Genomic DNA, 14139 nt, shown 5'->3' on the forward strand with positions numbered 1-14139 from the left:
TTTGTTTTTGTGACTGTATTTTGCGCATTTCTCTTTTGCATTTTGGCTGGAGGTTTGACGCTGTTGCGTCCGTTTGTTGTGCTTCTGCCCAAATAAAGAGTGCGCCTGTTCACAACTCTCTGCTCTCCTGCACCTGACTTCACTACCAATACGCACACCCGTGACAACACTATTCATTCTGAAAATATGTCTGAACAAACACCCTAATCCAATTCATTTGACAACAATTATATTTATTATGCTATAACAACAAAATGAATATGACCAAAATAAAGTAACTTTTATATAATGGTTGCAAATATACAGCTACAGACGTATAGTGAATAATACTGCTATACATACATGTTATCTACCAAGATGTCACGTCCTGACCATAGAAAGCTGTTATTTTCTATGGTAGAGTAGGTCAGGGTGTGACAGGTTTTTTTTCTAGCTTAGATTTTCTATGTTGTTATGTTCTAGTTTTTGTATTTCTATGTTTTTTTGGGGATGATTTCCAATTAGAGGCAGCTGGTCATCGTTGTCTCTAATTGGAGATCATACTTAAGTAGTTGTTTTTCCCACCTGGGTTTGTGGGAGATTGTTTTTGAGTTAGTGTATGTTCCACCTCTTCGTCACGGTTTGATGTTTTTGTTCTTTAGTTTATTTGTGTATCTTGCATAGTTTCACAGTTCAATAAAATATGTGGAACGATACACACGCTGCACTTTGGTCCGCTCCTTCCGACGAACGACGTGACAGAATCTCCCACCACCAAAGGACCAAGCAGCGTGCCCAGGAGGAGCAGGGATCCTGGGCTCGGGAGAGAAGAGAGTGGAGGACATCCTGGACCTGGGAGGAGGTAATGGCAGGGGACCCTGCCATGGAAGCAGGCGGAGATAGCGAGAGGGGAACGGCGACAAAACAAGGAACTAGCACGGCAACGACGGAAGCCCGAGAGACAGCTCCAAAAACAAATTCGGGGGGGGGGGGGGCACACGGGGAGATTGATGGAGTCAGGTTGTAGACCTGAGCCAACTTCCCGTGCTTACCGTAGGGAGCATGTGACCAGTCAGGCACCAAGTTATGCTGTGATGCGCACTATATCACCAGTGCGCATTCATAGCCCGGTGCGATCTGTGCCTGCACCCTGCATTTGCCATGCTAGAGTGGGCATTCAGCCAGGACGGATTGTGCCGGCTCAGCGCTCCTGGTTTCCAGTAAGCCTCCTCGGTCCAGGATATCCTGCGCCATCTCTATGCACTGTGTCGCCAGTACGCCTTCACAGCCCAGTTCATCCTGTGCCAGCACCCCGCACTTGCTGCGCTAAACTGAGCATCCAGCCAGGACGGGTTATGCCAGCCATACGCTCCAGACCTCCAGTGCGCCTCCACAGTCCAGTATATCCTGTCCCGGCTACTTGCACTCGCCCTGAAGTGCGTGTCACCAGTCTGGGGCCACCTGTCCCGGCTCCACACACTAGGCCTCCAGTGAGTCTCCAGTCCAGTGTGTCCTGTTCCTGCTCCCTGCACTCGCCCTGAGGTGCGTGTTACCAGTCTGGCTCCACCTGTGCCAGCCCCACGCATCAGGCCTCCAGTGCGCATTCCCAGTCCGGAGCTTCTGGCGACAGTTTTACAGTCCGGAACCTCCTGAGACGGCCCACAGTCCAGAGCCTCCAGCGACGTCATCCAGTCCGGAGCCTCCAGCGACGTCCTCCAGTCCGGAGCCTCCAGCGACGTCTTCCAATCCGGAGCCTCCAGCGACGTCCTCCAGTCCGGAGCCTCCAGCGACGGTCTGCAGTCCGGAGAATCCAGCGGCGGTCTGCAGTCCAGAGTCTTCAGCGAGGGTCTGCAGTCCAGAACCTCCGGCGGCGGTCTGCAGTCCAGAACCTCCGGTGATGATCCACGGTCCGGGTCCTTCGGCGACGATCCAGGGTCCAGTGACCCAAAAGCGGAGGGATCAGCGGGTGGAGCGGGGGCTACGCCCCGAACCGGAGCCGCCTCCTCTGTTGGAGGATCCGCGGGATGAGAAGGTTCTTCGTCCTGCACCAGAGCCGCCACCGACATTAGTCACCCACCCTAACCCTCTGTTTTTTTTGTTGTTTTAGGTTGCGTTTGGTGTCCGCACCTCTGGGGGGGGGGGGGGGGGGTACTGTCACGTCCTGACCATAGAAAGCTGTTATTTATTTATGGTACAGTAGGTCAGGGTGTGATGGGGGTTTTCTAGTTTGGATTTTCTATGTTATGTTCTAGTTTTTGTATTTCTTTGTTGTTTTTTGGGGATGATCTCCAATTAGAGGCAGCTGGTCATCGTTGTCTCTAATTGGAGATCATACTTAAGTAGTTGTTTTTCCCACCTGGGTTTGTGGGAGATTGTTTTTGAGTTAGTGTATGTTGCGCCTCTTCGTCACGGTTTGTTGTTTTTGTTCTTTAGTTTATTTGTGTATCTTGCATAGTTTCACAGTTCAATAAAATATGTGGAACGATACACACGCTGCACTTTGGTCCGCTCCTTCCGACGAACGACGTGACAAGATTCATATCGATGGGCAGTTAAATTCCTCCAAATGTGAAAATCAACTGTAATTTCATTAGATTTTATTTTATTAGTCACGTGCACAGGGTCACAGATTTAGTTGCAGGGTACAGTGAAATTCTTAAGCTCAGAGCTCCATCTGAATGAAACAATAATGATAATACTAATTAAATAATACATTTTATTTTTAAATACATATTTACAACTGTAACAATGATAAATGTCCATTGGGGTGGGGACAGGGTAAATGTCCATTACCATTACTAATAGCTGTAGCATGAAAGTGGTGGCCTTTAGAATGGTTCGCCCACGTCTAATTGAATCTCCCTGTCCAAACATTTTCTCTCAATGGAGTTTGAGGGCTCCATGAGTAAGCCTTTGTGAGTAAGCCTTTGTGTAAATGTTGCTTTGGTAAATGTCTTTGCGTGTGGGTCTGTTAGTCCTTGTGTGTGGATGTACGTGTGTATCAGGACAGCTCCGGGCCTTGACATTTCTCAGTATATCGGTATGATTCAATCACCCTCACTTGCTCAGGTTGGGCCCCCATCACATGACATGGGCACAGGGCTTCCTAGTGCCCCAGGCCACTAAGAGAGAGGAAAACATGAAAACCAAGTCAGCACTGTATGAAATGGCTGCCATTATGGCTCTATTCTCTATTCTCCACCACAGAAAGGCCTGTGAAAACACCCTGTTCCTCTGTATGTTCCCTAGTCCAAAGAGGACACTGACATGTGTGAAGGTCAACGAAAGGGCACTGATGCTAATATTTACGATTTGGACACATAATGTGATGTTACTAATGTGTTCCAAGGGTAGGATGAGGGGGTTTATTGATTTGATCAATGATTGGTGTTTATTGACAGGTGTGTTGCCACAGTCCAATCCACGATAATATTTGGAAATCAGATAAGCACATCTGCAATCATCACTGTGTGCGTGATGGTAATGTAACATTATCCCTTTGGGTCGTTGGGTGCAATGTTTAAAATATTTATGACCATATATGGTCTTACAGTGCATTCGGAAAATATTCAGACCCCTTCACTTTTTCCACATTTTGTTACGTTACAGCCTTGTTCTCAAATTGATACAATTCTTTTTTTCCCTCATCAATCTACACACAATAACCCATATTGACAAAGCAAAAACAGGTTTAGAAATGTATGCAAATGTTTTAAAAATAAAACCTGAAATATCACATTTATTTACACTACCGTTCAAAAGTTTGGGGTCACTAAGAAATGTCCTTGTTTTCCATGAAAACATACATGAAATGAGTTGCAAAATGAATAGGAAATATAGTCAAGACGTTGACAAGGTTATAAATAATGATTTTTAATTGAAAAAACAAATTGTGTCCTTCAAACTTTGCTTTCGTCAAAGAATCCTCCATTTGCAGCAATTACAGCCTTGCAGACCTTTAGCATTCTAGTTGTCAAGTTGTTGAGATAATCTAAAGAGATTTCACCCCATGCTTCCTGAAACACCTCCCACAAGTTGGATTGGCTTGATGGGCACTTCCTACGTACCATACGGTGAAGCTGCTCCCACAACAGCTCAATAGGGTTGAGATCTGGTGACTGTGCTGGCCACTCCACTACAGACAGAATACCAGCTGACTGCTTCTTCTATAAATAGTTATTGCGTAGTTTGGAGCTGTGCTTTGGGTCATTGTCCTGTTGTAGGAGGAAATTGGCTCCAATTAAGCGCCATCCACAGGGTAAAATAGAGTGACAGCCTTCCTTCTTCAAGATTCCTTTTACCCTGTACAAATCTCCCACTTTACCACCACCAAAGCACCCCCAGACCATTATATTGCCTCCACCATGCTTGACAGATGGCGTCAAGCACTCCTCCAGCATTTTTTCTGCTTCTCACAAATGTTCTTTGTGATCCGAACACCTCAAACTTAGATTCGTCTGTCCATAACACTTTTTTCCAATCTTCCTGTCTGTGTTCTTTTGCCCATCTTAATATTTTATTTTTATCGGCCAGTCTGAGATATGGTTTTTTCTTTGCAACTCTGCCTAGAAGGCCAGCATCCCGGAGTCGCCTCTTCACTGTTGATGTTGAGACTGGTGTTTTGCGGGTACTATTTAATGAAGCTGCCAGTTGAGGACCTGTGAGGCGTCTGTTTCTCAAACTAGACACTCTAATGTACTTGTCCTCTTGCTCAGTTGTGCACCAGGGCCTCCCACTCCTCTTTCTATTCTGGTTAGAGCTAGTTTGCGCTGTTCTGCGAAGGGAGTAGGACACAGCGCTGTATGAGATCTTCAGTTTCTTGACAATTTCTCACATGAAATAGCCTTCATTTCTCATAACAAGAATACACTGATGAGTTTCAGAAGAAACATCTTTGTTTCTGGCCATTTTGAGCCTGTAATTGAACCCACAAATGCTGATGCTCCAGATACTCAACTAGTCTAAAGAAGGACAGTTTTATTGCTTCTTTAATCAGAACACAGTTTTCAGCTGTGCTAACATAATTGCAAAAGGGTTTTCTAATGATCAATTAGCCTTTTAAAATGATAAACTTGGAATAGCTAACACAACGTACCATTGGAACACAGGAGTGATGGTTGTTGATAATGGGCCTCTGCACGCTTATGTAGATATTCCATAAAAAATCTGCTGTTTCCAGCTACAATAGTCATTTACAACATTAACACTGTATTTCTGATCAATTTCATGTTATTTTAATGGACGGTAGTGTATATATATACTGCTCAAAAAAATAAAGGGAACACTTAAACAACACAATGTAACTCCAAGTCAATCACACTTCTGTGAAATCAAACTGTCCACTTAGGAAGCAACACTGATTGACAATAAATTTCACATGCTGTTGTGCAAATGGAATAGACAACAGGTAGAAATTATAGGCAATAAGCAAGACACCCCCAATAAAGGAGTGGTTCTGCAGGTGGAGACCACTTCTCAGTTCCTATGCTTCCTGGCTGATGTTTTGGTCACTTTTGAATGCTGGCGGTGCTTTCACTCTAGTGGTAGCATGAGACGGAGTCTACAACCCACACAAGTGGCTCAGGTAGTGCAGCTCATCCAGGATGGCACATCAATGCGAGCTGTGGCAAGAAGGTTTGCTGTGTCTGTCAGCGTAGTGTCCAGAGCATGGAGGCGCTACCAGGAGACAGGCCAGTACATCAGGAGACGTGGAGGAGGCCATAGGAGGGCAACAACCCAGCAGCAGGACCGCTACCCCTGCCTTTGTGCAAGGAGGAGCAGGAGGAGCACTGCCAGAGCCCTGCAAAATGACCTCCAGCAGGCCACAAATGTGCATGTGTCTGCTCAAACGGTCAGAAACAGACTCCATGAGGGTGGTATGAGGGCCCGACGTCCACAGGTGGGGGTTGGGCTTACAGCCCAACACCGTGCAGGACGTTTGGCATTTGCCAGAGAACACCAAGATTGGCAAATTCGCCACTGGCGCCCTGTGCTCTTCACAGATGAAAGCAGGTTCACACTGAGCACGTGACAGACATGACAGAGTCTGGAGACGCCGTGGAGCACGTTCTGCTGCCTGCAACATCCTCCAGCATGATCGGTTTGGCGGTGGGTCAGTCATGGTGTGGGGTGGCATTTCTTTGGGGGGCCGCACAGCCCTCCATGTGCTCGCCAGAGCTAGCCTGACAGCCATTAGGTACCGAGATGAGATCTTCAGACCCCTTGTGAGACCATATGCTGGTGCGGTTGGCCCTGGGTTCCTCCTAATGCAAGACAATGCTAGACCTCATGTGGCTGGAGTGTGTCAGCAGTTCCTGCAAGAGGAAGACATTGATGCTATGGACTGGCCCGCCCGTTCCCCAGACCTGAATCCAATTGAGCACATCTGGGACATCATGTCTCGCTCCATCCACCAACGCCACATTGCACCACAGACTGTCCAGGAGTTGGCGGATGCTTTAGTCCAGGTCTGGGAGGAGATCCCTCAGGAGACCATCCGCCACCTCATCAGGAGCATGCCCAGGCGTTGTAGGGAGGTCATACAGGCACGTGGAGGCCACACACACTACTGAGCCTCATTTTGACTTGTTTTAAGGACATTACATCAAAGTTGGATCAGCCTGTAGTGTGGTTTTCCACTTTAATTTTGAGTGTGACTCCAAATCCAGACCTCCATGGGTTGATAAATTGGATTTCCATTGATTATTTTTGTGTGATTTTGTTGTCAGCACATTCAACTATGTAAAGAAAAAAGTATTTAATAAGATTATTTCTTTCATTCAGATCTAGGATGTGTTGTTTAAGTGTTCCCTTTATTTTTTTGAGCAGTGTATATATTTTTACTGCAAACGTCAAGCACAGGAGGATTCAGGAGCCTGCTCCTGCCTGCTGCCGCTCTGCTTATCGTCAGATGGGGGGAGTAGAGGAGGTAGGGGGCACACGATGGTAACTGGGGGGGCCGTGCCTTGATTGGGTAACTGATTCATAAAAAACGACAAATAAAAACTGCATAATACATAAATTGTGTGAGTCAGGGACTGGGCCCAATCCTAAAGGGGGCCCAACCACAGGAGCCCACTGTCAGTGTTCAGAATACAACAGAGAGCATAATTTTGCCACATAGGATCAATAGTTTCTAAAAACTTACTGTGGATACAATTTTATCACAAGCACATGTAGGCAACTGCCAAAATAAAAGAAACACCCACATAGTGTCTTAAAATTGTGTTTGGCCACCACAAGCTGCCAGAACAGCTTCAATGCGCCTTGGCATAGAGTCTACAAGTGGACCTAAACCATGCCAGGAAAATGCACCCACACCATAACATATTATTTCTATCCCTCACTTACTCAAGTGTTTCCTTTATTTTGGCAGTTACCGGTTGCCTACAGTCGGAAAGGCTGCAATTTGGCCAGCATGCTAGCAAAACATACAATTTGTTTCATTGTGGCCATAGTCATATAATCAATCCATAGACGGGCTTTGGATCCTCTAACCCTGGCAATTTGACTATTGAACTCAAGGGTACACTCGCAATGGCTGCCAGTCAAGACTTGAATGGGAACTGCCATCTATGGATTACATTTCTATGGTTGGTTGCAGCTGTCTGTTTGCAATTGTGGGAAAAATGTTCCATTTGGAAAGCAAATGCTTATTGCTGAAAAGAGAGGACTTATCTGTTTTTAGAAAAAATAGAAACAGCAGCACTGTTTTTCAAAGTAAGTCATCTTGACATGGGCTATTTTCAAGATAAGCACATCGTCCATCACCGTCAGAAATAGATAATGGCTTCATCTTCATCATTAGATGAGTCAATGTGCCACTGGAAATGTTATTTAGTAGCCTACTAGTATTCTATAATATCTACAGTACCAGTCAAAAGTTTGGATACCTACTCATTACAGGATTTCTTGATTTTTACTATCTTCTACATTGTATAATAATAGTGAAGACATCAAAACTATGAAATGACAGCTTTGCACACACTTGGCATTCTCTCAACCAGCTTCATGAGGTATTCACCTGGAATGCATTTCAATGAACAGGTGTGCCTTGTTAAAAGTTAATTCGTGGAAATTCTTTCCTTCGGTTGTGTTGTGACAAGGTAGGGGTGGTATACAAAAGATATCCCTATTTGGTAAAACACCAAGGCCATATTATGGCAAGAACAGCTCAAATAAGCAAAGAGAAATGAAAGTCCATCATTACTTTAAGACATGAAGATCAGTCAATACGGAAAGTTTCTTCAAGTGCAGTCGCAAAAACCATCAAGTGCTATGATTTAATGCAGGGAAACTTAAATCAGTTTTACCTAATTTCTATCAGCATGTTAAACGCGCAACCAGAGGAGAAAAAATTCCAGACCAACTTTACTCCACACACAGAGATGCGTACAACGCTCTCCCTCGCCCTCCATTTGACAAATCTGACCATAATTATTAATCCTGATTCCTGCTTACAAGCAAAAATTAAAGCAGGAAGCACCAGTGACTCTGTCAATAAAAAAGTGGTCAGATGAAGTAGACGCTAAACTACAGGACTGTTTTGCTAGCACAGACTGGAATATGTTGCGGGATTCTTCCGATGGCATTGAGGAATACACCACATCAGTCACTGGCTTCATCAATAAGTGCATTGAGGACGGCGTCCCCACAGTGACTGTACGTACATACCCCAACCACAAGCCATGGATTACAGGCAAAATTCGCACTGAGCTAAAGGGTAGAGCTGCCGCTTTCAAGGAGCGTGATTCTAACCCGGAAGCTTCTAAGAAATCTCGCTATGCCCTCCAACGAACCATCAAACAGGCAAAGTGTTAATACAGGACTAAGATTGAATCGTACTACACCGGCTCCGACTGGGTCTGCAAACTATTACAGACTACAAATGGAAGCACAGCCGAGAGCTGCCCAGTAACATGAGCCTACCAGACAAGCTAAATAACTTCCGTGCTTGCTTCGAGGCAAGTAACACTGAGACATGCATGAGAGCATCAGCTGTTCCGGACGACTGTGTGATCACGCTTTCTGCAGCCGATGTGAGTAAGACCATTAAATAGGTCAACATTCACAAGGCCGCAGGGCCAGATGGATTACCAGGACGTGTACTCCGAGCATGCGCTAACCAACTGGCCAGTATCTTCAATGACATTTTAAACCTCTCCCTGTCTGAGTCTGAGTCTGAAATACCAACATGTTTCAAGCAGACCGCCATAGTCCCTGTGCCCAAGAACACTAAGGTAACCTGTCTAAATTACTACCGACCTGTAGCACTCACATCTGTAGCCATAAAATGCTTTGAAAGGCTGGTCATGGCTCACATCAACACTATTATCCCAGAAACCCTAGACCCACTCCAATTTGCATACCGCACCAACAGATCCACAGATTATGCAATCTCCATTGCACTCCACACTGCCCTTTCACACCTGGACAAAATGAGCACCTATGTGAGAATGCTATTCATTGACTACAGCTCAGCGTTCAACACCATGGTGCCCTCAAAACTCATCACTAAGCTAAGGGCCCTGGGACTAAACACTTCTCTCTGCATCTGGATCCTGGACTTCCTGACGGCCGCCCCCAGGTGGTAAGCGTAGGTAACAACACATCCGCCACGCTGATCCTCAACACGGGGGCCCATCAGGGGTGCGTGCTCAGTTCCCTCCTGTACTCCCTGTTCACTCATGACTGCACGGCCAGGCATGACTCCAACAGCATCATTAAATTTGCTGATGACACAACAGCCTGATCACCGACAATGATAAGACAGCCTATAGGGAGGAGGTCAGAGACCTGACCGTGTGGTGCAAGGACAACAACCTCTCCCTCAACGTGCTCAAGACATAGGAGATGATTGTGGACTACAGAAAAAGGAAGACCGAGCACGCCCCCATTCTCATCGACGGGGCTGTAGTGGAGCAGGTTGAGAGCTTCAAGTTTCTTTGTTGTCCACATCACCAACAAACTAACATGGTCCAAGCACACCAAGACAGTTGTGAAGAGGGCACGACAAAACCTATTCCCCCTCAGGAGACTGAAAAGATTTGGCATGGGTCCTCAGATCCTCAAAAAGGTTTTACAGCTGTACCATCAAGAGCATACTGTTGGGTTGCATCACTGCCTGGTATGGCACTACAAAGGGTAGAGCGTACGGCCCAATACTTCCCCAGGGCCAAGCTTCCTGCCATCCTGGACCTCTACACCAGGCGGTGTCAGAGGAAGGCCCTAGAAATTGTCAAAAACTCCAGCCACCCTAGTCATAGACTGTTCTCACTGTTACTGCACGGCAAGTGGTACCCTACGTGCCAAGTCTAGGTCCAAGAGGTTCCTAAATAGTGCTCTTTAATAATTTGTTATTCTTATGTCTTACTTTTTTGGGGGGTATTTTCTTAATAAAATGGCATTGTTGGTTAAGGGCTTGTAAGCATTTCACTTTAAGGTCTACACCTGTTGTATTCGGCGCATGTGACGAATACAATTTGATTGGATGAAACTGGCTCTCATGAAGACTGCCACAGGAAAGGAAGACTCAGAGTTACCTCTGCTGCAGAGGATAAGTTCATTAGAGTTAAATGCATCTCAGATTGCAGCCCAAATATATGCTTCACAGAGTTCAAGTAACAGACACATCACATCAACTGTTCAGAGGAGACTGTGGGAATCAGGCCTTCATGGTCGAATTGCTGCAATGAAACCACTACTAATGTGCACCAATAAGAAGAAGAGACTTGCTTGGGCCAATAATCACAAGGAATGGACATTAGAATGGTGTAAATCTGTTCTTTGGTCTGGTGAGTCCAAATGTTTTTTTTTTGGTTTCAACCGCCGTGTCTTTGAGACACAGAGTAGGTGAACGGATGATCTCTGCGTGTGGTTTCCACCGTGAAGCATGGAGGAGGAGGTGTGATGGTGTGGGGGTGCTTTGCTGATGACACTGTCAGTGGTTTAGAATAAGGCAAACTTAACCAGCATGGCTGCAGCATTCTGCAGCGATACGCCATCCCATCTGGTTTGCGCTTAGTGGGACTATCATTTGTTTTTCAACAGGACAATGACCCAACACACCTCCAGGCTGTGTAAGGGGTATTTTACCAATGAGAGTGATGGAGTGCTGCATCAGATGACCTGGCCTCCACAATCACCCGACCTCAACCCAATTGAGATGGTTTGGGATGAGTTGGACTGCAGAGTGAAGGAAAAGCAGCCAACAAGTGCTCAGCATATGTGGGAACTCCTTCTAGAATGTTGGAAAAGCATTCCAGGTGAAGCTGGCTGAGAGAATACCAAGAGAGTGCAAAGCTGTCATCAAGGCAAAGGGTGGCTACTTTGAAGAATCTAAAATATATTTGTTACTACATGATTCCATATGCGTTATTTCATAGTTTTGACGTCTTCACTATTATTCTACAATGTAGAAATAGTAAAAATAAAGAAAAACCCTGAGTAGGTGTATCCAAACATTTGATTGGTACTGTCCCCCCCCCCCCACACACACACACACACACACACACACACACACACACACACACACCACACACACACACACACACACACACACACACACACCTTTTAAAAATATATTTTCCTTTTATCACGTTTTAGGGAAGACCCAGATGCAGACAGTGTCGATGTAACAAAAGTTTATTACTAGAACAGGGGCAGGAAAAACGACAGGTCAAGGCAGGCAGAGGTCAGTAATCCAGGTCAGAGTCAAAAGGTACAGAACGGCAGGCAGTCTCAGAGTCAGGGCAGGCAGAGGTCAATAATACAGGGCGGTGTGACAAGGTACAGAACGACAGGCAGGTTCACGGTCAGGGCAGGCAGAATGGTCAAAACCTGGAAAACTAGAAAACAGGAACTATAGGAAAAGACAGGCGCAAGGGGAAAACCGGTGGTAGGCTTGACGGACAATGCGAACTGGCAACAGACAGAGAACACAGGTATAAATACACTGGGGATAATGGGAAAGATGGGCGACACCCGGAGGGGGGTGGAGACAAGCACAAGGACAGGTGAAACAGATCAGGGTTCAACCAACCCTACCACGCCTCCCGTAATTGGAGTAAACTAATGAACAACTTAGGCTTCTACTTTCAGCTTATACATACTATATACATTTTACAGACAACATCTATTTTACTAGTTATATAGTTGAATAGTTATATTTTGTTTGTTTTAGTACTATCCTTCCTCTACCCTCAACCTCTCCCATCTATTTCTGATGTCCATCCAGTTTGATTTCTATTTGCCATATATTTTTAACTGTGCTGTTTCACAAAAGTTCTGAACCTATATGCATTTTACGGACACAGTATATTTTACATGAGCTATCTTGTTGTTATTAGTCCCACCCTTCAGCTCCATTCAGCCCCTCCCATCTGTCTCATAACACCATCCATATCCACACATCTATTTGCCATATATTCGTCAACTGTGCTGTGATTTTTCCACAAACGTTCTGAACCTTTCTATTCTCATAGTTCCTACAGACTGTAAACGAAAGATACATTTTTCCTAAAAGTATTTTTAGATTATTGATTGATTGACTTTTCAAATCAATCTGTAGTGCTATCTGCAGTGTTATCTCCAGGTAAATGTTGCAATTCTTTAGCCATCCTGGACCTGTGACCAAAAACAAGCTACATACGGTATGGATAGTACCAAAATAAATGATCTAATGACTCTGGCTCTTCGCAGCAAAATCTGCTGAGCTGGGAAGGTTGTATCCCTCATATATATATATATATATATATATATATATATATATATATATATATATAACATTATATTGGTTGCGTATCAGTTCATAAACCGTGTGCCATGGAATTGATACATCGGGAAACTGGTATACTTTTTTATTTATCACAATTTTCTTTAACTACATTAATGCTTCTTACATTAAAACAAAAAAGGATGCAGTCGGTCTCTCCTTTACTTTCAGCCAGGAGAGACTGGCATGCAAATTATTGATATTTGCCCTCTGATTACAGTGAAGAACAAGACAATAACCTCTTAAATGCCATGTTTTTAATGCTTCATGCTGAAATAAGTGCAGAAATTTGATGTCAGAGTTCCCAGTTGTTTTGAATGCAGCATTTCTGTTGCGCACTAGCCCCCTACATCATTACTACTAGCAATACTTTATTCACCAAATACTCTACATGCCAATGTGCTGGATAGGCTAAGCACAAAGAGGGACTGATTGTACAGTCAATGGAAAGGTAAAAAGCAAGAGAAAGAATGAGAGAGAGCAGCACCGATCCCAGCTGAGAGTCATTTACATTTTAGTCATTTAGCAGACACTCTTCTCCAGAGCGACTTAGAGTAGTGAATGCATACATTTCATACACTTTTTTGTTTTTGTTTTTATGTTTTGTTTTTTGTACTGGACCCCCGTGGGAATCGAACACACAACCCTGGCGTTGCACACACCATGCTGGCGTTGCACACACCATGCTCTACCAACTGAGCCACAGGGAAGCTGCGTCGGGGCACTCGGCTGAGAGTCAGACTCGGCCAACATCATGTGGCCCGAGTCTGGGCCGCCTTAGGCAGTATTACTTATGGCTAGGATGTGGGGATTGAGCTCAGGATGATTCCGGTGTGACTTATCTGGCGCAAATGTATTACTTGGGTCTCTGGCCGATTGGGGCTACTCTCTGGCAGACGATTACACAGATTGCTTTATTTAATTAACATGTATTTATTTTTCCATATTTTCTCATTGCTTCTGTGATCAAAACATACAATTAACATTTAAATTAAATTCTTTAAGAGTCCTGTTTAAGTTGTATTTTAGTATTTTGATACTTTGTGCAAGGCAATTGATAAGCATTGAAAACAAATGTTGATGAAGCCTCCCGAGTGGCGCAGTGGTCTGAGACACTGCGCGTTGCTACAGATGCTAGTTGATGCCTGTGACGGCAGCAACTAGGAGACCCATGAAGCGACTCACAATTGACCCAGCGTCGTCTGATTTAGGGGAGGATTTGGCCAGCCGGGGTTTTCCTTGTCCCATTGTGCTGTAGCAACTCCTGTGCCTGTGGTCACCAGGTGTACGGTGTTTCCTCCGACATAACCTTTTTTTGGTGGATGGGTATAATTTGTATGCATAAAATGTATAATAGTAATATTTAAAATGACTAAATCGGGTAATTT

This window comes from Salmo salar, chromosome 12, assembly GCF_965601325.2.
Source record: "Salmo salar chromosome 12, fSalSal1, whole genome shotgun sequence".
Taxonomy (NCBI): domain Eukaryota; kingdom Metazoa; phylum Chordata; class Actinopteri; order Salmoniformes; family Salmonidae; genus Salmo; species Salmo salar.